Genomic DNA, 6,711 nt, shown 5'->3' with positions numbered 1-6,711 from the left:
TTTTTTTAATTTTTTTAGGGATTTTTGTTTGTATAGCGACAAATCATTCTCATTCTTATTATTTTTGTTCCTCTTTATAAAATAATTTGACCTTGGAAAGTTTACATGAAACTAAGAAATTCACGAATTTTCAAAACGCTAATTTGAGAAAAGAATAAGAAATTAAAAGGTGTCACTCTCTATACCAAACAAAATACTCAAAAGTGAAAAAGACTTTTTGACACCACCATTTCAAACATTTTAAACGGACTTATAAAAGAAGATTAAAATATTTCAAGAAAGCCAAGGTGGTAGGAATATATAATTTTCATCTTACCCATCTTTCTCCTATTCAAATTTCCTATTTTCCATCACGTTACATCTCACCCCAAAACCATATAAACACATCCCAAAACCATTAATTAATTCTAAATAAATACTAAATAACGGTCATATGACTGTTTAAAGAGCTTTTATAAGTTTATTTACCCTCTTCGTATTAAATCAACGGTCAATTTTGTAAACGTTTGAAGTCGGGAAACGACGAACATACTACACCCAAAATATCATTCCATGCATCCCGACCCATCCTTGACCCGTTCCGATTATCCTTACACTTTTAAACAAAGTGTATGTCAGTATTGAATACCATTTGACACATAAGGTGAAGCGTTAGGTTAGCACTCGAGTATGAATATGTTTATCAAGTAAGAATAATATGTAACACATAAAAGAAAATTTAAGATAACCATTTTGATATCATATATCACGCATTAAGAGCACACTTCCTGTTTTGCACAAGAAAAACACAAACTTGAAGCAAAGGTATTGCTTAAGGTAGTCCTCCATTTTGACGTATTTGATATCAGGGTAGAGAACACAAGCCTCTTCAGAATCTTTTCCAATCTTGAAATTTGCTAGACATTCGTGGTAAAATACATGATAGTAATGAGTCAATCCTACCTGTTCTGCATAATCTTGCTCTGCAAACACATTTGTATAAACCATTATTGGACATCATATATACATATGAAACTAGCTGTATAAATATATGGGTCTAATAAAAATTTTATATGGGGCGATCATGATTTTAAAGTATAAATAACACTAAAAAGTTTTCTTATAGAGGGCAGTTGCCCGCCATTATTTGTATGTGGGTACGCCCCTTGTATGCAGTATGAGAAATTAATGTGATCACCTTTCATGATATTGAGAAACTCTTGTTCAGAGAGAGATGTTTTGTGGAGTTCTTTTCCAATGAGCTTCTCCCAATGTCCCACAACTTCCCCCTGCGAAAGAATGTTTGCCGGTGGCCTGATGTAGAGCGTCTTGTTAAGAGTCCGTGGATCGTCTATGGTTTTGATAGTGTATGTTGCTATGTCATCTTCATCCACAAATATTGCTACACATATGAAAATTAACCACAAATAGTAGTTAATGTAAATCGATAAATTTCATGCATGGGGTCGCTGTTCAAATTTCATGTCGTCGGTCTAGAAATTATCATATCTCTACTAATAGTTTTTTATTCACAGGATGCGGGCGACCCCATGCCGTCTACATAGGTGATAGGTCCGCCCCCAAGTGAAGCAACGTCTTTGTTACGTCCCTGTCATACTTTCTATTCCTTTTATTTCAACCAAAGAAATTAAAAGGCTTACATTTTTTATTGCCATCCCCAAACAATGTGACAGATTCCTGTGAAGGAAGAATATGGCCAGGTTGGCACAACCCTCCAACCATGTAACCAGCAAAGCAATTCGCAGATACGTAGGTGAAAGGTATCCCAGCGTCTTCAATGGCCTTTCGAATCACCATTTTCTCGTCGAAGGTTATTCGTCCTGGTTCGATTGCATCCGCCATTCTTGCAGGATCCGTACCAAACTCCGAAGGCAAAAATCGCTAGTAATAGTAAAGATATTTTAAATATTAGTGAATTTGCTCAGAACTTCACTATTACAAACTAATAAACACTCTACTTTTCACTTAAAACTCATGAATAAAATGTCAATAATATATGTGAAAAAATTCAACACCTAAAATCTTTGAAACTACAAAGTTTTCACATGTGAACTTTCTTCTCGTCAGTCTCCTTAATAATATCCTATTTTTTTATTATACATATACCTTGGTGATGATTTTAATTAAATTATCAAGCTACATATTTTATAGTTAGTTAAATTTTTACAAATCAAGTGCAATGAGAATAATAATTAATACAAGTTCGACTTGTGGAATGCGCATTTGTTCAAAGCTATTCTAAACTCAAGGTTCAACGATGTGAAATCCCTTAGATCAGATGATTCTAAGGGACCGTAACCCCTTAGTAGAATCCGGGGGAAGCATCCCGGTAGGGAAGGTTGCGCAACGCATATCATGGGGCAAAAGCTTTTGAAAGTTGCTTTGAATTTACATGGTTGATAGAATGTTGCATGAGGACTAATCATCGGTGGAAACCAACCATCCACAAACTCTATTAAAAATATTAATATTATATATATATATATATGTGTGTGAGAGAGAGAGAGAGAGAGATGATAGTTGGGCCCACAATCAAGGTTTTGCATTTACAAACCTCACCATCTACAAATTACTTCTTAACAAGCTCCATCTCCCTAGGTCGGATCTATGTGGCGGACGGCAAACTCGAGAAAAGCCAAGTCCACCATTGTAGAGAGAGGTCTTTGAGAGGAATACTTGCTCCTGCAAACTTGAAACAAACCTTATGTGACAAATTCACTCTCTCTCTCATACATATATATACACACATATTTTATGTATATAGCTTTAATAATTTTTAATAGGTTTGTAGAGGTTTGTTTGTTGTTGAGAAAATTAAGGTTTTTGAGTAAAGTTTGGAATATGATGTGGTGATTATGTGGCGGTAATTTGAAAGTTTGTTGTTGTAAATGCTCAACAATGAAAGTCCGTATGCCGCCTCACATATGCTTTGAGCAACGGGCCACCAATAGACTAAACATTGTGGATGCTCTTAGTTACTACTAACAAAAGAAAATCAATCCTAGTAATTAGCTAGTAACCGAATAATTGTCAACATATTTAACCGCCAACTAAGAACAATTTTATTAAGGTGTTGTTTGTTTTTCTGAAAAAGGTCTCCGCGACCTCTTTTTCCTGCGCTGCGCAGACCACGCGCAGACATTGTAATCTGCAGACTGTTTGTTTTCTCGAAGACGTTTCTTTAAAAAAAAACGTATGCGCAAGCTTTTCTTGGTGCAGACTTGGCTACACTTCTGAGATCTTCTAAGGTCTGCAGATGGTTAAAACACTACACCCTACCAACACACAATGTCCCCCACCACCCACTCACCGTCTTCCACCACCATTGTCCACCACTGTCCACCACCATTGTCCACAATCATCGTCTTCCACCACCCACCTTCCACCACTATCACTATCCAGAACCACCACCACCCACTACCATAGTTCGTACACCACCAACAGTTTATTTTAGTAATCTACAGACGTTAAAAACAAATAATCTTCTTCTTGCATACTGCAAATGTTTGGTCCACCTCTTTTTCTACAAAAGTCTGCAGATATGGTTCGCAGACTGCAGACGTTTTACCTCTTAAAAAACAAAGAGCACCTAAGTGTTGTATTTATAAAGTGTTGTGTGGCTTCAACTTCAGCATTATAGTGGTTCTCTATCAATGTGAGGAATGGTCTTCGGAATGTTTCTCTATACGTTTCTTCACATAAATTACATGCAAGTTTTCTTCCAATGTTTAATACGACAAAAGAACTTTTTGATAACAAATTACATGCACGTTTTTAGGTTCCATATTACAAGACAAGGGTCTGGACTTTGTTGCAAAATGGATGTGGTTTTGAAGATGGCTAAGATCATGTAAGTTAAAATATGGACCTTTTGGTTCATGTGATGGTTCATAGAGGCTAACACAGGCAGATAAAAGATATTTTTGGTCATTTAGGTGGTTTAAAGAAAAAAAAAGTGATTTTAGACAGTGGACTAGAATTTAAGTGGTTTTAGGTAATCCTCCATCTGATGATTGTACAGTTCACACATCATCCGAATAGCACACTTGAGTGTGTTATTTTTAAATATGTTTTTTTTTTACTTTTGGGCCTTCTATTAATGCATTTCACACTTCACCACTAGTCATCTCTGTGGATGGCACCCATCTCAAGGGTCGTATAAGGGTAAGATGTTAATTGTGGTGGCCAAAAGTGCGAATAACTACATACTTCCGGCGGCGTATAAAATCGTCGATGAAGAGACAACTGAGAGTGGGGCTTGGGTCTTTGAACAGTTATGGGATCATGTTTTAAGTCATGATAGGAGACGCCCCCTATGTGTGCTCTCGGACCGACATGTTGTAATAATTAAAGCAATGGAGACCCTCGACGGGTGGAAGGAGCCGGACGCTTACCATCCCTTTTGTCTTCGCCATGTAAGAAGCAAATTTGGGTCAAAGTTCAAGAGCAACGCTTTGAAGAAGTTGTGTTGGACTATCGGAAGCACGTCACAGCACCGAAAGTACATGAATGCAATAAAAGAAATGAAAACCATTAATAAAGAGGCCTGGCGTTACTTGCATGGTATTAATAAGTCTAAGTGGGCATTGGTGCATGATAAAGATAATTGTCGGTGGGGTAACATGACCATGAACATTTCCGAGAGTTTAAACCATGTTTTACATGGAGCTAGGTTGTTACCCATAAAGGCATGCATTCATCACACATTTCAAAGAGATGTGGTCAATATGTCAAGCACCATGAGATTTCAACAGGGTGCAACACAGCTTTACCACCCTGCATTTGGAAAGCTTTTAGCGGATGTGATGATCGCTCACGAGAACACATTGTATTGTTGTATAATGATTCTGAACAAAGGTATCATGTTGAGTCAAGGCTTCAGGCCATTGAAGACGGTGGAAATGATTACACGGTTGAATACCTTAAGGGAACTTGCACATGTGGGAAATGGCAAATCTAAAGATTACCATGTTCGCATGCCATAGTTGTTTGCCATATGAGAAGGGAAAATCCCTATTCCATTGTGGATTCTCGATTCCATACTTCAATGTATCGGTTGCAATACATTGGCCACTTTTACCCGCTAGAGCATGCAGATTTATGGGAGAGGGCTAGTTGGAGAATTCGAGGTGGCACGTCAAAAATTACTATTAGATGTGGAAGGTTGAAGTACAGAAGGATCCACAACGAAGTGGATGTCCGACATGAGGACGGACCGAAAGCTCCTCGTAAATGCTCAGTATGCAAGGAGGCCGGTCACATGAAAAATAGGTGTCCTTACCGTCAACAATAAGTTATCTAGTTGTTTATGAAGAATCATGTTTAGGTGGTTATCTACGAGTGTTTGTAATAAATTACCGTTTGAAGAATTGTTTTGTGCTTTACATTTTATTTTCTTTAATGTAATGTATTATTTTAAAACTGAGGTGAAGGATTTATAAAATTTGTTGTTATTTTATCTCAACCCCTAAGTAACTATATATAAATGTGGCATATTCATTGACATTAAAAGTTAACTGATGTATGTATTAAGAGTGTGTGAAGAATACTTATAATCCTTTCTCTAGATGTAAAGATGGAAGATTCCTAGGGTTACATTTTAAAAGTCCAGTATATATAATTCACTCATGAAAAAAGGGCTGATTCACGAGAAAGCTGAATATATTCTTATGATGAAAGATATGACATTGACTGATTCCAAATGTTAAATACAATTCATTCACGAGAAATATAAGCATATTTTATTGTGGTGACAATTCTTTATGTGAGATAGAGGATTCATGGGGTTGTGACACGTGTCTAGGAGGTAAAAAAGGAGATTCCATATGGTAAGTCGATGGTAAATGTTGGTAAAATGAGTTTATGTAATCCGTTATCTCAAATAGAGGATTCCACGTGTCACACCCCGTTGACATGGACAAACGGTTGTTGAACAATCATCCGACTTGGAGACAAACGTGGAAAGCATACTTGCGTGTACTTGTAACCCGCCATCTCGGATGAAGAATTACTTAATACCATTTAAATTCTAGTCTACTCCCTAAAATCGCTTTTTTTTTCCTTTAACCCACCTAAATAAAAAAAAAGTTTCGCAAATAGAAGCCCCTTTAATTTGGGATGATTACTTGTATTTATGTCCATCTGGTTATTTTCTCTTATACTAATAAATTAATAATATATAATTTATATTACTTCTATATAATTTATGCCGTAAGAAAATATTTTATACAGTAAAAAGAAAAAGGTTCTTTCTTTATTTGGGTACTCGTTGAGATATAGATATCTGCCCTCATCTTCTTTGTAAGTGGAATTTTAGTATTTTTACTATGCACAATTGTACATGTTTATCTGCCTATTTTGCTTACTGTTTAAAACTTAAAATACTACCTACATACCTTAATGTTTCCAGCTTCTTTGATGGCATCAACAAGTTTAAGTTGGAGGAGAATTTGATGGGAGCGAATATGCACGCCCGATATCGCACATATAACATCTACTTGCTTCAATGCTTCCACGAGACTGCAATGATCATTAAACGAACCGATTACCAAACGAGCTCCCTGCTTCTTGAAGGAAAGAAGCAACTGGACTTTTTCAATATCAACACCGATTTCTGGTCGCTGTAGAACGTATGTCTCGTGTCCTTGTTCTAAACTCGCTTTCACCAATCTCTTCCCTAAGTATGATCAAAACTTTGCTCTTTAACGCCAT

General features: G+C 36.6%; 1 pseudogene across 1 annotated transcript; it reads right to left on the bottom strand.

Annotated features, from left to right (window-relative positions):
• Positions 1–738: 738 nt before the first annotated feature.
• Positions 739–6,711, bottom strand: LOC143603339 (bifunctional pinoresinol-lariciresinol reductase-like; annotated as a pseudogene). Its single transcript, XR_013148039.1, has 4 exons — positions 6,396–6,711; positions 1,641–1,881; positions 1,178–1,381; positions 739–962 (listed from the first exon to the last, which is right to left on the bottom strand). The product of XR_013148039.1 is annotated as a bifunctional pinoresinol-lariciresinol reductase-like (transcript).

This window comes from Bidens hawaiensis, unplaced genomic scaffold (genome assembly GCF_021521415.1).
Source record: "Bidens hawaiensis isolate Kalapana, Puna unplaced genomic scaffold, B.hawaiensis_p1.1 tig00001961_1, whole genome shotgun sequence".
In the NCBI taxonomy this organism is placed as follows: Eukaryota; Viridiplantae; Streptophyta; class Magnoliopsida; order Asterales; family Asteraceae; genus Bidens; species Bidens hawaiensis.
This window is presented reverse-complemented; position numbering and strand designations above follow the sequence as displayed.